The 24,862-nt window shown below is 36.7% G+C and overlaps 1 protein-coding gene across 9 annotated transcripts in view; it reads right to left on the reverse strand.

The window, feature by feature from the left end:
* Tbc1d5 (TBC1 domain family member 5) overlaps positions 1-24,862 on the reverse strand; it is a 477,512-nt gene that overhangs the window by 421,742 nt on the left and 30,908 nt on the right. For all 9 annotated transcript variants that reach the window (XM_052745614.1, XM_052745612.1, XM_052745611.1 and 6 more), the window contains exon 2: positions 7,040-7,102. The gene's annotated coding sequence lies outside the window, so the exon portion shown is untranslated. The remainder of the gene's footprint in view (positions 1-7,039; positions 7,103-24,862) is intronic.

Here is a 24,862-nt window from a genome sequence, read left to right on the forward strand (position 1 = left end):
AGGCCCCGAGTGGAGCTCCAGGAGTCCAATTAGCGAGAAAGAGGAGGGTCTATATGAGCGAGAATTGTTGAGACCAAGGTTGGATAAAGCACAGGGACAAATAGCCAAATGAATGGAAACACATGAACTATGAACCAATGGCTGAGGGGCCCCCAACTGGATCAGGCCCTCTGAATGGGTGAGACAGTTGATTGGCTTGATCTGTTTGGGAGGCATCCAGGCAGTGGGACCGGGTCCTGTGCTCATTGCATGAGTTGGCTGTTTGAAACCTGGGGCTTATGCAGGGTTGCTTGGCTTGGCCTGGGAGGAGGGGACTGGCCCTGCATGGACTGAGTCTACCAGGTTGATCTCAGTCCTCAGGGGAGGCTTTGCCCTGGAGGAGGTGGGAATGGGGGTTGGGCTGGGGGGAAGGTGAGGGGGGTGGAGGGGGGAGAACAAGGGAATCAGTGGCTGATATGTAGAACTGAATGGTATTATAAAATAATAAATAAATAAATAAAAGAAATATTAAAAAAAGAAATGGTAACATCTCAACTCAAGATAACAAGTATCTTTTAAGAGAATATACTATGAAATTCAGATATTTTCTTAAGTCTGAAAGCATGGTAAGATTTCATAAGATAAAAAGATAATTTTTTGTGTTATTACAAGAGATGATTAGAGCACTGTGCTAACACAGACTCCATTCATTTCCTCTTTCCGTAATTTTTCTATATTGTCCAAAACATAAAACCATCTACTTTATTTACCTAGTTGTGCCAATATGCCATAACTTACATATACATCAAGAAAAAAAGTTTCTTACGTAATCCAATTCCCTGTGCTTTAACAGAATACCTGAGACTGGTTAACTTATAATGAATGAACATTCATTTGGCTAATCGTCTAAAGGGTAGACGTAAAAGATGAAAGGGTTACCATGGGTGATAGAATTCTTCTTACTTACAAAGGCAGAATGGGAAAGGTAAGGAAAGCCCAATAAATGAGAAGGCTATCTCCACTTTCAAGGAACAAGATCCTACTGAAATTAAATTCTGATACTGGTGCCAAATATGTTGTGGAGTCTATTGGTGTATTTACTGTCATGGAGAAGATGGGGGCCTACTTGAAGGGTGGAACCTAAGAATCATCGTCCCTGCCTCCCTCTGGTGCTCTATTTGTGATGGAGATAAACAATGAGAAGTAAAAAACTCACTCGAGATTATTAGCAATGCCTCCGAACTACCAACTGCTTAACCACCCTGGCCAAGGTCATCCATGACAACTTTGACATTTTTAAGGAACTCATGACCACAAGCCATATGATAATCCCCACTAAGAAGAATGTATATGGCCCCTTCAGTAAACTATGGTGTGATGGCCCAGAACATCATCCCCTGACAAGGCAGAAAGTAAGGGTATCTCAGAGTTGAACAGGAAACTCATGGTTGTACTGAGGACCAGGCTGTCTCCTATGACTTTCACAGTAACAGCCACCTTCTACTTTGGATGCTGCAGTTGATACTGCTATCAATGACCATTTGTCAAGTTCATTTCTTGGTACTACAACAAATTTGACTACAGAAACAGGATGGTAAAGCACTTGATCACCTATCCTCAGCAAGAACACAAGAGGATGAGAGAGGCCCTCAGTGCTGGGGAGTTCCTGCTGGTACTCAACCCCAGCTTTTAGCTTCACTGTTTCTATCACAGACCTCCAGAAGGAAGAAGGCTTAGCAATCCCTACTCTATCTGAAACACCAACAACAAAGTTCACTGTACCCTGCCAGAAAGAAAAAGGAAAGAAAAAAAAAAAAGAATGTATGGTAAGTGTTGTGGAACATTTGTTTACTCTGTGTAAAGATATGTCACTGTGATTGTTTTAATAAAGCACTGAATGATCAAACAGGCAGAGAATAGGTGGGACTTCTGGGGAAAGAGAGGAACTCTGGGAAGAAGAAAGGTGGGGAGATGTCAGTCAGACACTGAAGAGGGCAGACACATGTACAGAAGAGAGGTAACCAAGCCATGTGGCACAACATAGATTAATAAAAACAGGATAATTTAAGTTATAAGAGCTAGTTGGGGAAAAGCCCAGCAGGGAATACACAGAAAGACTTTGTTACAAACAAAACAAAACATCAGTGCAGAGACCCAAACTACTTCACCATATATCATCCACAAAATGGGTGGGACATTAAGGAAATCTTGTGCTTAACAAGTTCTCTGGCCACACTTTTACTAGGCATATAAAGGAGCCAAGACACAAGCCATATTATCATTCTTAGAACTGCAGTATTATTTCAGGAAAGGTTTTATACTATGACAAAAAATAATGGAGACTGTACAAACACCTCTTTTATTTGATACTAGGTGTAAATAGGTCTTTCTAAAGAAAAGAGCTCTAGTATTATATACATGAATGAGTAAGAATCACTGCTAAAGAATTTTTCAAAGATTTTAATGTACAAACATACCTCGATGGTTACCTAGTTAAAATTACCAAGACATCTATAACCTAAACACAAACTAGAAATTAAGCTTTTAGAACTAATTAGAGCTTAATAAAGTAAGTTGCCATAAGATGGAAGAATTAAAAAAACTATACAAGAGGAGGGAGGAAAGGAAAGGAGAGAGAGGGAGAAAGAAGAAAAATTTTAAGCTAAACTCTAGGAGATTTCTATTTTCTCACACAAAATTTCACTCAGAAAATAGTTTTTAAAAATGTTTTGGCAAAACTGCCAACTTTATCAACATATGTGACACACAGCACAGCTTTAAAAAAAATAAGATCACTGGATCATTCAACAAAATTGTAAACTCTGAAGGTTTAACAAACAGGATTAGCTTTCAGTACAGTATCAAATATGCTGTTAATTATCAGAATTACAAGGTAAAAAGAAGCACAAAAATGCTGCAATATTTGATATAAAGAAAAAAATAACAACTGTCTACTTCGTTGTGGTCCACTTTGCCTGCTTATCTTTTACTCCCAATAATACCCTTTCACTTATGTCCTCCTTGAAAATGAGTCCTAAGCATTCAGCTCTAATGAGGATGTATTTATCAAACTCACCCCGCCCCTGCCTCAAGGCTCAGGGACCTATGTGAAAGGGAGGCAGAAAGTTCTTAAGAGCCAGTGGCAGAGTTTTCCAAGAAAAATAGCATCTTCCAGACATAACAGTCCTGATGCGCATATGAGCACAGAGGCTGTGACGGCACGCACAGGACAAGTCCCAGCAGAAAGAAAGAAAGTAGATACAAAGTCCCACCTCTAATCAAGAAGCTATTTGTAATTAATACCTGTTTATAGAGGGAAAATCAGTTTCTTCTAGTAGAGTGTCACCGGGTATAAGAACCACCTCGAGGGCAGACGTCATGTGAAGGAGTAGCTGATCAATACAAAATGGATTCCATGATTTTAAGTATGCTTTTTTTGGTTACAGCTTATTGGTTTCTGTTGTGTGCTTCCTTTCATTTTCTTGGTTTTATTTTGCTTTGTTTTGAGAGAGAGAATATGAAATCAGGAGGGGATCCAAGATCTGAGAAGAGTCGGGGAAGAATATGACCAAAATACTTTATAAGAAAAAACTTTTTAAAAAAAAATCAATAAGTGTAAACTTGGCTATGACATAAAGTATTACCTTGCTTCTATATTAACTAGATAAGGCATAATTTAACAAGTAAAAGAAAAAGTAAATAGGTTCCAAGAGCAGTACAGTGTCAGCCTTTCCCAAAAGACATAACCATCAACCACATTGGTTGGTGTAAAACAAACAAACAAAAGACAAATCATGGCCCAGGAAGGCTCCACTTTAGAAGCTCCTATCCTGACAAATAACAGTTTCAAAACTGTCTCAGGTAAGATGACAAATTCATAGTCATCACAGCAATGGTAATATTTCATTCACTAAGTGTACTAACTAACTTATTTAGTGATACAACATTATTTGAATAACTACAACTCTGAATTACCCTACCCTGCTTCCTATGGCATTCACACCAACCCACATCAACACTGTTGTAGTTTAATTCACCTGTTTTCTGACTTGTTTAGTGTACTTATTTAAGATCCAGGATGGAGAGCTCCCTGTTTTCAGGTAGCAAATAGAGTTGGAAAGACCCTTTCCCATAAGCCTCACACAAACTGACAACTTTTCTTACTCTCTGAGACTCCCAAGAGTCTTTTAAATAATTACATGTGCTTTAAAAACTGTACTGGACTGGGCACTGTGGTGCGTATCTTTGATCCCAGCACTTAAGAGGCTGAGAAAAAATGAGAACAACAAGTTCCAGCCAGCCTGGGCTAGATAGTGGAACCCTGTCTCAAAAATAAGTAGCTGCATTAGGAGCTGAAATGATTACTCTGTCCTGTTTATGAACATGCTAAAATGTTTGTATATTAAGCACTGTATTAAGGTTTGATTTAATAGTAAGTGGTCATGTATGTGAAAAACCTAAGAACCAGTCATCCTTTTAAAAATGTGTCTAGTCCTAACAATATTATTCTTATGAACAAGTCATACATGAACAAACAGAGCCCTGGGAATGACCGTGAGTTTAACTGCCAAAGATCTGATCTTAGTATTGATTATTTAACAGGCAAATACACAAGATCTCAGAGGTACAAGTACGCAGTTTTGCTCAATTCTGAATCTAATAAGAAAATCCAAGTAGTTCAAGTATTTGTCTACCATTCGAGAGAGATAATTAAGTATAACACAAACTGAATTTACTGAACAAGCTTAACTATAAAAGACAGGTGACCAAACAAATCCTCTAAAACATAGAGCAATCTCCATATTATTCTATATACATATATAAAACTAACAGGTTTAGAAAGGCTCCTTGAGCTAACTAAATGATTCCCAATCCCAGTGCCCTCGACTTACTTTCAGCTGAATGACAATAAGCAAGCTATTTAACATCTCCAACTCTCTATTTCCTCATCCTTAAAATAAAAAATTACAATCACCATGTTACCTTATTGGGAAAGTCAAGAAATCCAAGCAAAATATGTGAACAATGGACAGCATATGATAGGAACTGAGTAATACTACCTATAATAGGTTATATTAATATATCTTTTCAAACAAAAGTTCTTTGTTTTTTTTTTTGGAGACAAGGTTTCTCTGTGTGACAGCTCTGGCTGTCCTGGAACTTACTCTGTAGACCAGGCTGGCCTCAAATCCACAGAGATGCCTCTGCCTCTGCCTCCTGAGTGCTGGGACTAAAGGTGTGCGCCACCTCCACCTGGCTTAAACACAAGTTCTTAAAATTATCTTACTGTCAGAAGAAATTCCCAGATGCCTGTGCTTGAGTCATTGTACATACATGTGTATCACCAAAGGAATGACCACTTGTACAATGCAGTTAGTATTCTATCAATAGGTGTTAATAATAATGTGCCCTCAGTAGATTACGGTGACTGCTAATATACTTTATTTAGCAATGGAGAAAGCAACATTTTTCTTCAAAAGACCACACAAGTATATTAAAGAACGTTTAAAAATGGAATTCCATATCTAATAGTCATGAAGTTCTTTTCCCCAGAATAGAAAAGCCACAGATATATATGATATACTTCTTAATCCAGGTTACATAAATCACTGAAGAACATTTTTCAAGACAAGCGTAAGATGATACTACTGCAACATTTTAATTAAATATTAATATATGCAATATTTCAAGGTAAGAAATTTGGATATTTGTGCATAATTAACAATTCTGTAATAGAACCTATCTAGAGAAGCCATAGCATTTTTAACTTGAGATATACAGTGCAGCTTTCTCTCCCAAGTGTAAAAACTGTAAGGCACATTGTTATTCACTCCAAGAAACAAGAAACAAAAACTATGTTGCAGACATGGCACGCCTTTGTTCAAGTGACTATTTACCTGTTCATGAACTACTCAAGGAAAGCCCTGATAATTACCATTATGAAACAGAATCAGAAGAAGAAATGATATTCATTGTTTAATAACAGAAACAAGCCTAACTTATTAAAATATTATTTGTAAGATATAGGAAATAAATATTATGAGTGATATAAAAATTTATATAACTATCTTGCTGTTATCCAAATGCCCATATATAATCAACTCTAAACAAAGAAGGGATCCAAATCTAAGCTGCAGTTCAATTCTGTAAACTTTCCTAAAACATTCCAGTGGTAAAACAGACTTGCCACTAAAATTAAATAACTCCATCATTTATTCTAAAACAAGAAATGCAAACCTGCCTTTCAAGAGACAGAAAATAATGTAGAGTTAGGTTTACAAGTTCCATTTTTGTTTACATATGAAACACCATCATTAATCACTAAATGACTCACAGTGACCACATACACAATACCCTGACACTTTATAACACTCAAGTAACCCTAAAAGGGTAGATTTAATGCTAAACAACAAAGCATAGCTAAAATCTTATCACTGACATAAATTACCAACAAAGTAAAAAATAAAAATAAGACCATGGAACTGGAATGAATATAACTCTCTGCCTTAGAGCTAATACTTTAATTTTCAAGAACCACAAAGAAAAAAATCAAAACTAGTCAGTAACAATGCAGCGTCTAAAAGCAATAAACTCAAAATTAAGTTATAAATAATTTAAAACATGTCATGAAGATGTATTAATAATTCATCAAATAAATAATTTACTAAATAATCAAATAAATAAATAATGAAATACATAAATAAATCAGCAAATAAATAATTCTGCAAAATAACCTAAACAATAAGCCACCCAAACAAATCACAACCTATAAAACTACAATGATTTTCTGGATTCTGATAGTTTTAAATAAGCAAATGTACACAGAATAGATCAATCCTTGTTAGAATTAGAAATATTTTTCAATGCTATCGGAAAAATCCTCATTTTAATACATGAGAACATATTTTCAATATTTAAAAGCAGCACAGGACTAGTTCTTATAAATTATTAAGATAATTATAATATCCACCTCTATATTTTGCATATATCTTTAACATATTTTCCCTGAAACAAATGGACATGAAATATTCTTAAACTTCTTTTTCAGAGAGATACTTACAGTATGACAGTGCTTCAGCCTTTCTGACAGTTTTCCTGTCTTCACCCAGCCATCAGAGACTTTCTGCAGTGGAACAACAGTAAGAATAACCTTAGTTAGTAGGGACAGTGTTTCATGCACATAGAAGCCATAATATTTTATGAGTCCACAAAATAACAGGAAGTGGACTGCATTAGTCACAAACTGTGTCAAGTTTTAGAAATTCAGCCACAAAGTTAAGCTTTCGCTATTGAAGCTGACATACAAGCTGTAACAATTTGCAGGATTTCAGATATGAAGACAAAAATTTACAAAAACAAAGCGACTGGTTGACATCTAAAGTGTCCTTAAATTTGAGAACCTCAAAGTCTTGGAAAGTTAAGATCTGAATGTAGTCACAATCTATTTAGCATACCATAGGGGTCAAACTACTACTGAGACATAAATTAGTCTTCACTTTTATCTAAAGTTGTTCAAGTATTCCATATAATACAGCGTTCTTGAAATCTTCCTGATTTGTCCATAAAAACCTTCAGGATTCTGTTAGATCTATGTTCTTCACTTAGTTAACACTGAAGTTATAAACATTTTTAAAAGCAGTACTAAACAGTAAAATGGTCATAAAAAAATTTACTTTTTCAGCTATCAAAAATTTTTCAAAAATGCAAAAACTTTCTGCCATACAATATTTAGTCTTTAATGTTTTATATTTTTCCTTTAAAGCTATCAAATGTTTTCTGAAAGGTTTTTATTATTACTAAAATTACTTGAGGGCTGAAGAGAGGACTCAGTGATTAAGAGGGGCACAGCTCTTCCAAAGGAACAGAATTCCATTCTCAGCACACAAAACAGGCAGCTCACAACTACCTATACAACTCCAACTCCAGAGTAATTAAGCCAATGCCCCTGGCCTTTTGAGGCACCACACACACACACACACACACACACTCACAGGCACATACCCCCATACACAGTTAAAAATACTTAAAAAATATTAAAAGCACTTGTGACAGCTATTCTTGCTTGTCAAATTGACTACATTTGGAATGAACTAAAATCCAAAAGGCAGGGTATACTGTGAGGGATTTTTTTTCTTAATTAAATCATTTGAAATTGGAAGACCCCACTTTTAATCTGGATCTTGTTAGGTAGGAAGATCCACCTGTCATCCAGATCTTTTGAGGTGGGAAGATCCACCTTTAGTCTGGGCCACACCTTCTGCAGGCAGCTTATATAAAGGACATGGAAGAAGGAAGCCTGCTGTCTTTGCCTGCTTGATCTCCTTCTCACTGAGAAATCCATTCCTTCACTGGCATTAGAGCCTACTTCTTCAGGATTCTGGCATATACTGAAGACCAGCTGAGACATCCAGCAGATGGATTAGATTCTTGGACCTTCCACTGGTAGAGAGCCACTGTTGGACGAGCTGGACCACAGCCTGTAAGTCATTCTAATAAATCTCGTGTGTGTGTGTGTGTGTGTGTGTGTGTGTGTGTGTGTGTGTGTGTGTCTGTCTGTGTCTCTGTGTGTGTGTGTGTGTGTGTGTGTGTGTGTGTGTGTGTGTGTGTGTGTGTGTGTGTAGCTAAAGTTTTCTCCAGTCCCGCCTGGGCCCGCAGCCGCTAAGACCCAAATAAACATACAGAGGCTTATATTAATTACAAACTGTATGGCCTAATGGCTCAGGCTTCTTGCTAGTTAGATCTTACATCTTAAATTAACCCGTTTCTATAAATCTATACCCTGCCACGTGACTCGTGGCTTACAGGTATCTTTACATCTTGCTTCTCATGGTGGCGACTGGCAGCACCTCCTGACTCAGCCTTCCTGTTCCCAGAATTCTCCTCTCTCTTTGTCCCGCCTATATGTCCTACCTGGCTACTGGCCAATCAGCACTTTATTTATTAACCAATCAGAGCAACACATTCACAGCATACAGAGCGATATCCACAGCATGTGTATAAATTCTATAAGTTCTGTTCTTCTAGAGAACCCTGACTAATGTAGAATTCAAGAACAAAATTCAGCAGTCATCGAGCAAATCCTAAAATTAGGTATTTTCTATATCATTTAAAATATTTCCTTCACAATTCCAATTATTCTTCAGTATGAAGTTCAGTTTTCAACAGAGATCTCACTTCCACCAGAACACAATGTGTTTCTCCTTAGCTATGACATAATAAACTAACACAGAGACCTTAAAAATTAGGTTACATCCCTTCCAAATCAAAAAAAAATAATTACAACCAAATAATGATTTAAAAAACAGAAGTCCAGAAGTGAACAATCAAAGGCTGATTTGGCACCTTCTCCAACTATCTGTAGTCTGTTTCTTTCCATCTTTTGGTTCTGCCTCCTAGTGATTCTATTCAAAGTCACATTATCTTCCAAGCACACTGGGAATTACGACTAATATACAAACACTCAAGCAGGAGGGTCAAGGAAGGAACAATTAAGTATATCCAGTTCCCTTCTAAATTTCACATTGTACTGTATCTTATAAATGACTAATGCTATATGGCGAGCCATTTGATGCATATACTAAAAGAGATAATACTCTGTAAATAAAATGAAAAAATAAATAAATATGAATGTTCTAAATACAAAGGATCATTCTATACTGACAAAAAGCAAGGAAAATATAAATGTTAACAATACAAGTAAAATTAAAAGGATAGCCTCAAAATAGAAAGCATGCCTATGATACTTTGATAAAACGCACCTCTACTCCCTCCCTATCATTCACTTCTCCCTCTGAACTTCACATGCTCTTTTTTTCTTCTTTTTTCCCAAACCCACTGAGAACACTTAGTGCTGCCTTGTATGTGAGTGGATGTTGAACTAGAGAACAGGCAGTGTCTCGGGGAAAGAGTCAAAGGACAGCAACTCTCCTTTTCCCAGGAACTATTGCCAATAGCTTCTCAACTAGGAATGAGTTTCATGAGCTGTGCTTTTGCAAAAGAGGTGATTATAACAATACATTGCACATTTCAAAAAGATATAATGTGCTGAATGTTTTCACCATAAAGAAATAATACATGGGACATCAAGGTAGCTTAGGAGATAAAGGTACTTTTTACAAAACCTGAAAACATGAGCTCCATCCTGGGACCAAAATAGTAGAAGAGAAATAACTACTCTCTTAAGTTGTCCTCTGACCTACAAACATGCATGCATTGTTGCTAATGTTTTCCTGCCTGGCCCACAGTCAGGACAAATCTCTCTCACTCGCCAGTCCCACAGCCTCTCAGACCCGACCAAGTAAACACAGAGACTTATATTGGTTACAAACTGTATGGCCGTGGCAGGCTTCTTGCTAACTGTTCTTACAGCTTAAATTAATCCATTTCTATTAATCTATACACGTGGCTTGTGGCTTACCGGTACTTTACATCTTCCTTAACCTGATGGTGGCTGGTAGTGTCTCCCCCACCCTAAATCACTGATTGGTCAGTGGCCAGGCAGGAAGTATAGGCGGGACTAACAGAGAGGAGAATTGAGAGAACAGGAAGCTGGGTAAGAGAGACACTGCCAGCCGCCATCAGGATAAGGAAGATGTAAAGTACTGGTAAGCCACAAGCCACGTGGCAAGGTATAGATTAATAGAAATGGATTAATTTAAGCTGTAAGAACAGTTAGCAAGAAGCCTGCCACGGCCATACAGTTTGTAACCAATATAAGTCTCTGTGTTTACTTGATCGGGTTTGAGAGGCTTGGGACTGGCGGGGTGAGAGAGATTTGTCCTGACTGTGGGCCAGGCAGGAAAACTCAAGCTACAAATGGCGTCCAACGTGGGTGCAAGAGTTTCCACCTAAAAACTGAGAAAAAAGATTCTAAAACGGAGCTAAAAACAGCTTCCTAATTGTCTCTCTCAAATGAGCGGCAGCTGCCGGTTTGAGCTACTGGTGGGTTCCTAGCGTGCGTGCTCGACCTGCAGTATGGCAGGAATGAGGCCTCTGCAAGTGGCACATTAAGCTGCATGGTGGATTTAGCCTTTTCTAGTACAAAACAAAAAAAAGAGGTTTCTGGGCTACACGCTGCTTGGATAAAAGCATAGACCCACGATAGCTCCCAGAGCTGGCGGAAAACTACAGTACCGCCGCCATGTTGGGAAGCTGAGGTGGGCAGAGCCAGCAGCCACAGCTGCTGCAGCTTAAAGCAATAGATTCACAATAAGACAGATTCAGATGTAATAGTTTAAAATGTGTGTAAAATATACGTAGGCTTGAAAGAGACAAAAAAGGTGATATATACAGTATAGAAACAAATACATAGTTTTAAAAAATAAAGTCTTTAAAGAGACAGTAAAATTAATATAAAAAATAAGCCACGTGAAGATGAATATTACACAGAGAATCTGGATTGTGTTGTCTTTGGGATTCTTAACTACAGAGAGATATTTGATTGTAAAGGAAGCTGAGTTAAACCAACATGCATATTTTAAAGGTACCTTGACTTCAAAATTTGGATATAAGGATATGGTACTTTGGAAAGGAGACTCTGCTTTTGTTTCCACAGAAAGCCAGAGGCTATGGATTTGTTCCAGATTAAGACACATCAGGTTTGACCAGCCAAGACCACCTGAAAGGTCTCCGATGACACCATGGCCCAGATGATCCAACATCCAGAACCGTTTCAAGGCAACTGGCTCAGATGATACAGCCTCATGGACTACTCCATGATCCTAAAATTTTCTTTGTTTCCCCAGAAGATACAGCGCCCCCCTCCAGCAGGAAGTAGTAAGAGAAGCTACGCCCAAATTCCCAAATACACCAAGCTGACTTTGGAGATGTGTAATGGTTAAAACCTTCCTTTTTAAGACAAGAAAAGGGGAAGTGCTGTGGGATGGTCTGTATGTCAAATGTGTTGCTGATTGGTCAATGAATAAATCACTGATTGGCAGTGGCCAGGCAGGAAGTATAGGTGGGACTAACAGAGAGGAGAATTGAGAGAACAGGAAGCTGGGTGAGAGAGACACTGCCAGTCACCATCAGGACAAGGAAGATGTAAAGTACCGGTAAGCCACCAGCCACGTGGCAAGGTATAGATTAATGGAAATGGATTAATTTAAGCTGTAAGAACAGTTAGCAAGAAGCCTGCCACGGCCATACAGTTTGTAAGAAATATAAGTCTCTTTGTTTACTTGGTCGGGTTTGAGCAGCTGTGGGACTGGCAGGTGAGAGAGATTTGCCCAGACTGTGGGCCAGGCAGGAAAACTCAAGCAACAATGCATGAATACACACACACACACACACACACACACAGAGGCATGGACACATATGCATGCACACGCATGTGCAACAGTTTTAAAATGTAGTAATACACACTTGAAAATGTATATTTAACCTGACTGAATCAATACTTAACATACACAAATACTAAAATATATTATTCCCTGATATGTATATTTATGTCATATATAATTTCAGTATCAAATTTAGGGGCCATGTACGTATCTCCATAGTAAGAGAATGTCAAAAGACCATTTGTTCAACCTCAAGCACTTAAGCAATAAAAACAACTAAATAATGTTTTAAATGCAGAACTGATTTGCAAACATTTTAGAAAGAAGAACTAAATATTAGCGCAAAAAATATGCTTCTTGCTGTGTAGTGGTCTTACACTGAGACAAGAGGATCACAAGTTTAAGGCTATCCTGGACTAAGAGACTCTATCTCCAAAAAAAAATAGAGATAGACACAAATACATACAAACACTTTAATTAAGAGTATGAAAGGTTATTTCTCTCAATTCAAAACAATACATCAAAGATGTTTTTAGAACAATTACCCTTACTATTTGTTGAAATGTCATAAGGGAAACACAACTCCTATGAGTTGTCTATCCTCTTTTTAAAAAATTCTATAATATTCCAATATACATCAAATTTTAGGAAGCACTGAATTAAAAAGAAAATATCACACAAATAATATAAACACAAAACATTAATAGTGGCTTAGCGATGGTATTACAAAGTAAAACTAAATTTCATTTTCTCTATTTTATTACTTTCTTGTTGTCTGAATCTTAGATTTTTTTTAATTAAAAAAAAAAAAGAAGAAGAAAGAAAACCAGAGCCAGATATCAGGGTGAAAGCTGGATGATCAGAGAAGCAGAACAGCCAGCCACTAGTTCTTACCTCTACGAAATCCTCAGCCTAAAGAGAGTGAGTTCCTGTTTCCTCACCCCTTATATATCTTTCTCTGCCCTGCCACATTACTTCCTGGGATTAAAGGCGTGTGCTTCCCAAGCAAAGGCCATGAGATCTCAAGTGCTGGGATTAAGGGTGTGTGCCACCACTGCCTGACCTCTATGTCTAATTTAGTGGCTGGCTCTGTCAGATCCTCAGGCAAGTTTATTATAGTACACAATATACCACCACACTTTCTAACTTTCTATAATGAACATATGAATTTTTTTCATCAAAGATTATGGCATAGACAAGGAGCAGCACCAACACCTCAAGTACCATCCATTCTGCTGGAGCAAATGGTCTAACAGTAGAACAGCCCACAGAGCAGCCTGGACCTGTGCAAGAGCCTTCTCCTGTTCCAGGCCTCACACAAAGCTAGCAGCTTTCCCAGGCACTTGGTATGTGGGCTGGACAAACACCCAAGTGAGGAATGAGCTCTCTCCAGAATCCAAATAGGCCCACCAAAGGTTGTGCTTCTTTCTTAGTGGTGGGAGGGGCCAGGTACAATAACTTATCCTTCACCTTAGAAGGAGTATCTCTGCATGCCCCACACCACTGGACCCCTAAGAACTTCACTGAGGTAAAAAGCCCTTGAATTTTGGCTGGATTTATTTCCTATCTTCTGATGCACATTTGTGTTACCAATGAGTTCAACGTGGTTGCTACCTCCTGCTCACTTAGTCCAATCAGCATAATGTTGTCAATATAGTAAACTAATGTGACAGTTTGTGGAAGATTCAGATGATCAAGATCCTTTCTAAACTAAGTTATAACACAGGGCTGGAGAGTTAGTATATCCCTGAGGCAAAACTGTAAAGGTATACTGTTGGTCTTGCCAACTGAAAGCAAATAGCTTCTGGTGGTCCTTACAGATGCATACCAAGAAAAAGGCTTTTGCTAGATCAAAAGCAGCATATCATGTACCAAGAGATGTGTTAACCTGCTCAAATTAAGGATACCACATCTGATACAGTAACTAAGAATGGATTCACTACTTACTAAGTTTTCAATAGTCAACTGTCATTCTCCATGATCCATCTGCCTTTTGCACCGGACAGATAGGAGAGTTAAAGGAAGATGTGACGGGAACCACCATGCCTGCATCTTTCAAGTTCTGAATGGTGGCACTAATTTCTGCAATTCCTCCAGGGATGTATTACTGTTTTTGAATCACTACTTTCCCTATCAGAGGCAACTCTACAGGCTTCCATTTAGCTTTTCCAACCATAATAGCCCTCACTCCACAGGTCAGGGAACCAATGTGAGAATTCTGCCAACTTCTAAGTACATTTATCCCAATTATACATTCTGAAACTGGAGAAATAACCACAGGATGAGTTCAGGGAAGCAATGGACCTACTGTGAGTTGGACAGACTTCATTCAAAACTCTATTTGGCCAAAAACACATGATCTTCATAAGCCCCTACTTTAATTGGAGGGCCACAATGTTTCTTGGGATCTCCAAGAATCAGTGTCAATTCAGGACCAGTATGCAACAGATCACGGAAGGTCTGGTTCCTTTTCCCCAGTGTACTGCCACCCTTGTAATAGGCCATAGGTCCCTCTGGAGAAGGACTACAGAAAGGATAGTTATTTTACTTAGGTATTTTATCAAGGTCCTTCCTCTGTGGGAACCTGACCATCCCCATATTTAGGGAGTTCTGGGTCTGCAAACTGGCTCAAGTCTGGAAATTGATTCACAGGCCATGATTCCCTTTTGCCATTATTCATATGGAATCTTTCTCATTTGTTTGAAAATTTTTCCAATTATACACATCAAACAAAATGCGGTAGGCTTATCTATTTCATGCCTGGAAATACCGTATTTGATAACTCAGTACCAAGAGTCCATATGAGTCACACAACCACAAAATTAACTTTGTCTATGCTGCCCATTACGATAATTACGATAACCTTGACTTTGGTGATTCAGTGCTGTCACCTGGCCCCTGCTACTTTGGGACCCAATTAAACCCACTTCATTTAATTTGTCCAGCTGGGCAGCAGCATCTCCAACCCTAAGGTCTGTCACAAAGAAGAAGGCAACAACAAAGTTCTTTGAATGCACCGGTGCCCCTCTCACCAGTCTGCCCTGAGAGGATTAGTGAAGGGCAGGTCTTCACGGCCTTCCTGTGGCAGAGGAGGAGGAACACAGCGTGCCCACTCCAGCGCTGCAATTCCCTGAGCCTTCGAATCCCTCCATCAACACTAAACCAAGGGACATCGGGCGTCTCCAACTCCTCTTCAGTAGACCATCTTGTGACAAACGCTTCAGCCAACCATTTGACACCTCTGCGCAAGCTTCCATGTTAAACCTAAAAGCTCCACTCAGTGGGCCCACATCCTTAAAATCCTACTGTCAAACATAATAGATTCTTTTACAGATGTTGTTGATCAGATTTACACTAGATACTCTGAATTTGTCTCATAAGACAGGATCACTTAAAGTACTCTGAAATCAAATGTACTTAAAATATACTTAGTAAAACTGAAACTATGGCATCATGTCCACAGAGAACTACATCATAATACCTTTAAAAATGTTTGTTCTTTTTCAAATATTTTATGTATAACTAACTGAAGCATCACAATAGATCTATGGAATTCTGGCACTGTGTAAGATCAGATTCAATAATGGCTAAAAAGTTAGAAAGTGACAACAAGTGAATATATATGCATGCATTTATATGTATATGTGTGTGTGCATATATCATATACAAAAAGAATATAACTATGTAAAGAGAAAAGTATTTAAAATCCACTTAATAGCAACCTAGTAGTCATACTACCATAAAATTGAAACGACACTCATTAGGTATACATGGCAAACTAAACAAACTGATGAGTTAACCTTTTTGACTCAGTTCCACCAAATTCAAATAATTTAGCAAAATTATGTTTCAATGAAATTATTTATTGGAGTTGGCACGATTCACCCACTTCTACCTCTAAGAACACAGAAAAGGGATTTAAATAGAAAAAAAAGGGGCTGATTAAATCTTCCATCAAAGTAAAGACTAAGCGTAGCAAAAAACTGTCCTCCACACTTAGCCATGAAGAAGAAAAGGTTGTGTTGCTAGGAAGATGGCCCAGTCTGGAAAGTGTTCAAGGCCCTCATAAAAGGCCAGGCATAGCAGTGTGCATCTGTAATCAGAGCACTGGGGAGGCACACACCAGAGGATCTCCGGGGCTCACTGACCAGCTAATCTGGCTGAATCAGTGAGAATTAAGTTCAATGAGCGATCTTGTCTCATAAAATAGAGAGCAGAATGACTGAGGAAGACACCCACATACATGCAGACACACAGAGGTTAAACCATCTGGAGAAAATCAGTGTGGTAGGACTTTCCAATTAGAGAATTCTTCTCCCAACTATCCATGCCTGTTCTGTACTGATGTGATGCCTGAGCAGACAACAAACAATTTAGTAGTTTAAAGCTGAATTTAAGCTGGAAGTTTATGGTGAAGTTGAAAGAAAATAAGTTACTTAAACTAGATATTCAGGGTAAGAGACTACCTGGGACTTACCAATTCCAACTTTGACAGCTCATACCAAGCTTAACTACCAACCCATTCTAAGACAAAATAAATAAACAAACTAATACATGGTACCTTTTAAGATTTTACATTATAATCAACCACATGTACCTCCAGGTTCCTTCAAACTGTTTTTACTTAAAGCAGGCTTTAAAAAGCATATTCACTTACATAGGCACATTCATTCTTGTACAGAAAATGGTCCCCAAATTGTGATTTTTTTTTTCATTTTAAATATGAAAGTGGAATAAGTAAACTAAATTCTGAGTAACACAAAATGAAAATGGACTTCAAAAATTAATTCTAAAAAATAAAGCAAACCATTAGGGTATTACTTTTTAAATTTCATCCATAAAAATCAAACTCCAAAACAAAAATTCCTCATCATAACATGTGTACTGGCTTAACAATTCAGGGAAAACAAAAGCAGTAGTTTTGTTTGTTTGTTTGTTTTTGTTTTTGTTTTTCGAGACAGGGTTTCTCTGTGCAGCTTTGCGCCGTTCCTGGATCTGGCTCTGTAGACCAGGCTGGCCTCGAACTCACAGAGATCCGCCTACCTCTGCCTCCCGAGTGCTGGGATTAAAGGCGTGCGCCACCACCGCCCGGCCAAAAGCAGTAGTTTACCTCTAAATCTGTCAAAGAGGATATGAGCATTATTGCAGAGAAATTTTAATAACCAAAACCACAATAACTAAATACTGAAGTCATGAATCAAGACCACAAACACTCTATCCAAACATTTGTAACAGGTGCTGCAACAGCCACTGCTCTGGAAATAAAACCCCAAATTGTTATATTAATCATTATTTTTCTTCCATGTGAAATATATTACTTTGTAGCAATGATCATGTTACTTCTTTCCCCACTCCAAAATAGCCCTTTAAAATTCACACCTGAGAAGAATACACCCTGTTTTGCATGTCTCTAAAGAACTGACCTAAAAGGTCTTTTCCTTCTGATCAAATCAAATTACTATTCTTTTTTTTAAAAAGTACATATTTTATATTTGAATGAAAGAAAATATATAACATTTTTACAGTTAGTCAGCTATTATCCCCTACAAAACTGAACACATAAAGAATCAAGTGTGCCTTTACATACAAACTGACAGAGATACAAACACAGACCCGTGCACAGGGCCCACCACACACACTAATGTGGGACTAGAGAATGAACCATGGGCCTCACCATGCTGGGCAAGCACTCTACCATTGAGCTATATTCCCAGCCTGCTTTTCCCTTTCTCTCTCTTTTTTATTTTAGTTTGTAAAATGTTTTATTTAATTACCCAGGCTAACCTTGAACTTCTGAACCTCATGCTTCCACCACCAAGTACCCAGGATTTCAGGGCTGAACCACAAGGTTAGGTTCTTCTGAAACTTTTTAAGGAACATTTATTTTTTAATGGTTAATGCTTAAAATTTATTATACATTATTTTACAGAAGATACTTGTTAACTATTTTATCATCTTTTTCTAGCAATTAAGAACTAACACTAGTATTAAGCTGTAAATATTAGCAAGAAAATGAAGTGGAAATAGTTCATGCCTTGTTCTCACCTAATTATAAAAATTAACTTAAAAGGTTATGAGACTTATTTCAAATTCTATTTAGTTAAAATCATAACTATTTCTAATTATATCCCTGAACTGAAATTATAATAAATTAAATATTCTGAATTGAAACTATCATTACGAATTTTACAATTAAGCCATTCTTATAATTTATATGAAATCTTTTAACAAAAATTAGATCTAAAATTCTGAGAACTTTTTGTAAATAAAGTCATTAATTTTCAGTCATCTTTTGATTAGATTGACATTTATATGTAAAGGCATATAGGTTATTATTTTTGGATTTAAGTTCCTCCTAAAAAACGTAAATAAAAATCAGTAACAAAGGTTATTTAAAGTTTTTCAATTTAAATTAAACTTCCTAAACTTGGGATAAGTTTTAGTAAATGCTTTTTATTTTAAAAGTGTAAACTGCCATATAATTATAAATGCAATTTAAATCTGTTACTTAATTTGAGATAATTTAAATTCAAAGAAATAAAGAATAGTTATTATAACTTTTAATTATACTGTATCTGAAATACTTATTTTTTGTCACTTTAAGAAAAAGTGAAGTTATATACCATTTCCACCTCAATTTACTGTCAATGTTTACTTTGTATTAAACCTCATCCTTGTGTTCTAAGAGTGGCATGCACTCAATTTCACTCTTCAATAACATTTGTAAATTTGCTATAGTCAAGTGCAGCCCATAAAAAAAAAAGTTAGTCAACAAGAACTCTAGATATAGTTCCTATAATCACTTAAGAGACCGAATTTGACTTCCTGGATGGCTATTGATTGGACTATGTAAACTATTATAATCAAAAATTTTTACAACAAAAATTAATGTAACAAATATCTAAGTAAGAGAAATATTTCACATTCTGCTGTAGAAACTATGCTTTCAGTATTTTACTATATAAAAATCAGATAAAGTAAGTAGTTTAGTAATTTTTATACAGGTTTTCATCTTTGGAAACTAAACACAAATTTAGTGGTTCATGTTACTCAGTTCAGTTTATTCACAACTGCACACAAAAGCTACATAAACAACAAAAAGACATAGCTGTTCCAAGAAAGTCAAGATAGTTTCCTGTATAGGAAGAAATGGAATATAAACATGCTATACTAAGTCTTGTAGCAAATTTACTACTGAGCTTTTGGTTGAAAAATTTTAAATGTTTTTTAAACATACATAGTACCTTTACAATATCTATGTTGTCACCAATCAAAATTTATACTGAGTAAAATTCACATTATGCCCTCTAAATAAACACAAAAGAATATCTGTTCACTCTCTGTACATTATAAAAGAATAAACAGAGGTAAAACTGAAGTCTGTTTACAACCTCTAGAACAGCCTAAGACCACTGGAAAACAAAGATATTTACATCATGATTCATAACAGTAGCAAAATTACTGTTAAGAAGTAACAACAAAAACAATTTTATATGGGGGTCCCCACACCATTAGGAATTGTATTAAAGGGTCGCAGCATTAGGAAGGTTGAGAACCACTGCTTTTAAGATGACCTCAATAGTAACCACTCCCTTAATTGGTAGGTAAATTCACTTCTCATCTTTTATTAACATATAAAGTTGTTTTATATATTTTTCAATTATCACACTGAAAGTATTTGCTACTTCTAATTCAATTGTAGTTTTGAAATCTACTGGTATAGCAATCTGCTTCATCTTATTGTAAAGTACTGGGCCACATATCCATATATTTTATTTATCCATTCCCCCACTAATGAACATTTAGGTTATTTCTCCGTTTTCACTGTTAGTGTTTTAACAAATATCCTTGAACAAGTCTGTCTGTCTCTCTTTGTGTCTGCAACAGAGAGAAAGGGGAGAGGGAGAGGAAAGAGTGAAAGATGGAGAGAGGGAGAGGGGGAGAGGGGGAGAGAGAGAAAGAGGGAGAGAGGGGGAGAGGAGGGAAGAGAGAGAGAGAGAGAGAGAGAGAGAGAGAGAGAGAGAGAGAGAGAGAGAGAGAACAAACAGAAAGAGATAAGAGGGACAAAGAGAGAGAGAGAGTAGTTTCTCTAAAGCAGTAAGAGTTTCTCACCTTAGGAGTTACATTTGATACTAAGTAATACTTAATTTTTTGTGGCTTGTCCTATTAAGTTATAGGTAGAAACTTTAGCAATAGCTCTTACCTCTATCTAGCAGATGTCAATAATACCATGTATGACAAACAAAAACACTTCTAGATATTGCCAAATGTCCCCCAGTTGTAAAATGGCCCATTTGAGAATCACTGTCCTAAAGTCTGAGTGTTCCAAACACCCCCAAAAAACAAAACAACAAACCAATCCAAGGAATCTGAAGACAGAATGAATAATAAGAACATCCCAGCACACCATCTCTCCATATTGCTCATATTACAGCACCAAGAAGCCAGAATGAAACAGATGAGCCAATAGCAAGTATTGGCCTGTGTTGAAAATCAAATTATATGAATCAATCTAAAGATGTACTTCAACATTCTATACTAAGGAATCATTAAAAGTTTCTGGGGAAATGTATGGAAGATGAATCAAGCATCAATAAGAATGAACTGATGGGGAAACACAAACAAGGAAGGCCAATCTGAACAAAGGCTAAGATTCAGAACAAAGGTTCAGAAATCCTGATGAAGACACTAGACACAAAATGCAACAAACTAATCTTGATATCTTAAGCAAGAAAAGATAGGGGAAAGACTGTCTTTATTTATTTACTCATTCCATCAGAAAATACTTATGTAAAACTCTATTACAATATCCTTAATGCTCCTAAGTTAATTCAAGGATCAAAGTGTCAGAAAAAGCACTGAGGTTTTGAGTCTCAGAAAATGACCTGGGAAAAAAAGAGACATGTCTGGACAGACATGTCTGGACAGAACACTGGATTTCAAGACTAGTGGTTATTTCCATTTTAGAAGTGCTAAGAATTTTGTCCTAAAAATTTTATTTCTATGTAAAGTATTCTATAATACATCTCATAGGTTTTAAACTTATATTATAAAATCCTGAAACAGTAAGAGAATGTGTTAATATAAGATTAAAATGATAAATATGTTTCTGAACCTAAGAACTAGAATATTCCAATATCCCCTACTTCTCACTTTATTCCTCCCCAAATCTATCCTGTCCCATAAACACATAGCTAATTAACACCATATTGAACTTTTCTTACCTATACTCTTACTTTTTCACTCCATATGTATATATAATTAAACTATATGTTTAGCTGTTAATCTGTGTTGAAGTTTCCCATTTGATGTAATGGACATTTACACATTTTTTAGTTAAGAAACACTAAGTTTTTTTTTTCACTAAATGCTCTGTTTTTAAAATAATCAATGTCGACATCTACTTTGTAGATTTATAAGCCAATTTTTAAAACGACTTTTAAAAAATATTAGAAGAGGGGTAACCTGCATGGCTGGGTAATGCTGCTTGTTCATAGAAGTTATAAGTTATTAAACAAAAATCTTACTGAGGTAGGTGAGGCAAGCCCGAAAGCCCAACCCCCAAATAATGCATTTACCATCATTCTTGAGAGTCTACCAGCTAGATGGTAAGATTGTATTGCTCAAGGTACTACACACCATGGATGCAAGATACAGAGAAGTCAGGATAAAACTAAGGTGGACATTTTCTCCCTGCTGGTACAACGCAGGGTACTGTCAGAGAAAAGGCATCAACAAACTTGCCGAGCTGTGAATTCTGCAAACTACAATGCCAATGTACTAGTCAAGATGTGCCTAATGATGTAAAAGGAAACAACCAAACAATCTGATTAGATTTGAGGCCTCTTCCAAAGGAGGAAATGTCTGGTACTATAAACCTAATCCAAAACAAACAAACAAACAAACAAACAAACAAAACACATGGCTGGAAAGATCATATATTGTAAGAAGAATTTACTACATTATTTGTCTAAATTGAAATGGCACTAAATTGCCTTCAAAAATATCCACTTATACCCATTTACACTCTCAGCCTCAGTCTTTTGGAAAAACTTCTCATTCAGCAAATGCAGAAGCAGTGGAAAGAATACTAACAGCCAGAAGATAGGGAGAAAGCTGCAAATGCTAGCTTTGGGGCAAAACTATTACAATCATCTCACAGTGTCTGCTGTTAACAGTTAAGCATGAATCAGGGATGAACACACACAGCTCCACAACCTTTTAAACTATTGGATACTAATAAATTTCAGCAAGACAGACAGTCACTATCTTCAGTTGCATTGGGTACCTTACTGGTGAGCATATCAGACTCCAATGAATGGTTCCCAGCCAAAAAAAACCTAAGAGCCATGAATGTAGGAACCCTTTGTAGAGGAGAGAGGGCCAGCAGGCATGGGAGTAACACAAGAGATCACAGGTGGGTGGTAAGAACGATCAGAATGAATTAAGTGCATTATGAAATTGGCAAAAACAAATATACTTTAAAAACTGAAACCTTTAAAAAAAGAACTTGTGAAACATACTACCAGAACTTACAAACAGGAATTACAAATGTTCTTCCCAAAGAACTGGAAACCAGGAACTACAAAAGCTGCCAAACTTACACCATTCTATCTTTTGAGGAATTCTCTGGAAATGAGCTTCACTTTGCTCTCTACATACCAGTTCCTTGTTTGTTTTTTCTTAATATTTACCATTGTTTTATGTATATAAGTGCACCATGTATGTGCAGTGTGCCCAAGGAGGCCAGAAGAAGGTGTTGGGTCTCCTGAAACTGGAGTCAGAGGTGTTTGTAAGCTGTTACATGGGTGCTGGGAACTGAACGGCATCTTCTACAAGGGCAATAAGTATGCTTAACTGCTGAGCCATCTCTCTGAACACATTCCTTGTTTTTTTTATGACTATGACTGATTGCCCTAGCCCTATTTTATGTATCTTTTTCTAAGAAAGCCTAACAAAGTCCAACTTCTATCTTTAACATCTAAGGTCTTCAAATTACTGAAAATTTAGCATAAAGGATAATCCATGTTTCTAACAGCTAGTTATGCACTGAAAACACAATGATCACATTTACAAAAATCTGCAGACCTACACAGAGAGCAGAGATATCACTCCTAGGAAAAGAAAAAAAAAAAATAGATATGGATCTATTTGCAGCCTTCTACATGTTGATATCCAGTTTTGCCAGCACCATTTGTTGAAGATGCTTTCTTTTTTCCATTGTGCGCTTTTGGCTTCTTTGTCAAAAATTATATGTTCATAGGTGTGCGGATTAATGTCAGGGTCTTCAATTCGATTCCATTGGTCCACATGTCGGTTTTTATGCCAGTACCAAGCTGTTTTTATTACTGTAGCTCTATAGTAGAGCTTGAAGTCAGGGATCGTGATGCCTCCAGAAGTTGTGTTATTGTACAGGATTCCTTTGGCTATCCTGGGTTTTTTGTTTTTCCATATGAAGTTGAGTATTATTTTTTCCAGGTCTGTGAAGAATTGTGTTGGTATTTTGATGGGGATTGCATTGAATCTGTAGATTGCTTTTGGTAAGATTGCCATTTTTACTATGTTAGTCCTGCCTATCCATGAGCATGGGAGATCTTTTTTATTACTTGTATATATTGTATATAGTCATTGTACTTTTGTATATAGTTTTTCTTTTGTTAGTTATAACCTTTTTCTTTTTTTTCCTTTTTATTAAAATAGAAAAGGGGAAAAAAAAAAAAAAAAAAAAAAAGAAACAACACAAATGGGGGGGGCGTTGGGGGGAAGGTGAGGGGGACGGGAGGGGGGGAGAACAAGGGAATCCGTGACCAATATGTAGAACTGAATTGTATTGCAAAATAAATTAAAATAAATTAAAAAAAAAATATATATATATAAAAAAAAAAAAAAAAAAAAAAAATAAGCACATATCCCAAATGCATGACTACCCAGAAAATTCACTAAATGTAAAAAAAAAATAAATAAAAATAAATTTAATGAATCCTATAACCAGTACTTAAAAAGCCAAATAAGTACATACAGAACCCAATAATTTTCTTATAGTAGCTATCAGCTTATCTCTAGCTACCTACACCACCTCCTAATTGTTTTATGCTCCTCCTATTGCTAATGCTCTTAACAGTCTCTCTGCAGCATATCCAACTTTACACTGTCTTATTTATACCAAGAGGTCTTCTCCTGGCTCTTTTCTGATATCTCAGTTTTCTTATCTTGTTCATTTTTCTCTGCTTGACCCTTAAATGTGTTCATTTTAAAACAGCACAACAAAAATCCCAAGTAACAAATATATTATCACCAAAACTTCAAATTTTGTGTTTTTGAAAGGAGAGCTTAACAAATTACTTTAACAAAGAGAAAAAGGAAGGATCTTCCACAAAACAGGGGAAAGTTTTTTTATTTATTTTTTAAAGGCCATACCACTACAAACATTTTGATTTATTAAAATTATTTTTCATATATAACTTTTCATTATAGCAATTTCTTTTATTTTATTTAACATTTATTTTACATACCGACCACAGTTTCCCCTCCCTCCTCTCTTCCCGTTCCCTCCCCCTGTCTCCCATCTACATCATTCCCATCCACTCCTGTCTCCATTCAAA

This window comes from Peromyscus californicus, unplaced genomic scaffold, assembly GCF_007827085.1.
Source record: "Peromyscus californicus insignis strain IS unplaced genomic scaffold, ASM782708v3 Scaffold_19__1_contigs__length_69161282, whole genome shotgun sequence".
NCBI classification, from domain to species: Eukaryota; Metazoa; Chordata; class Mammalia; order Rodentia; family Cricetidae; genus Peromyscus; species Peromyscus californicus.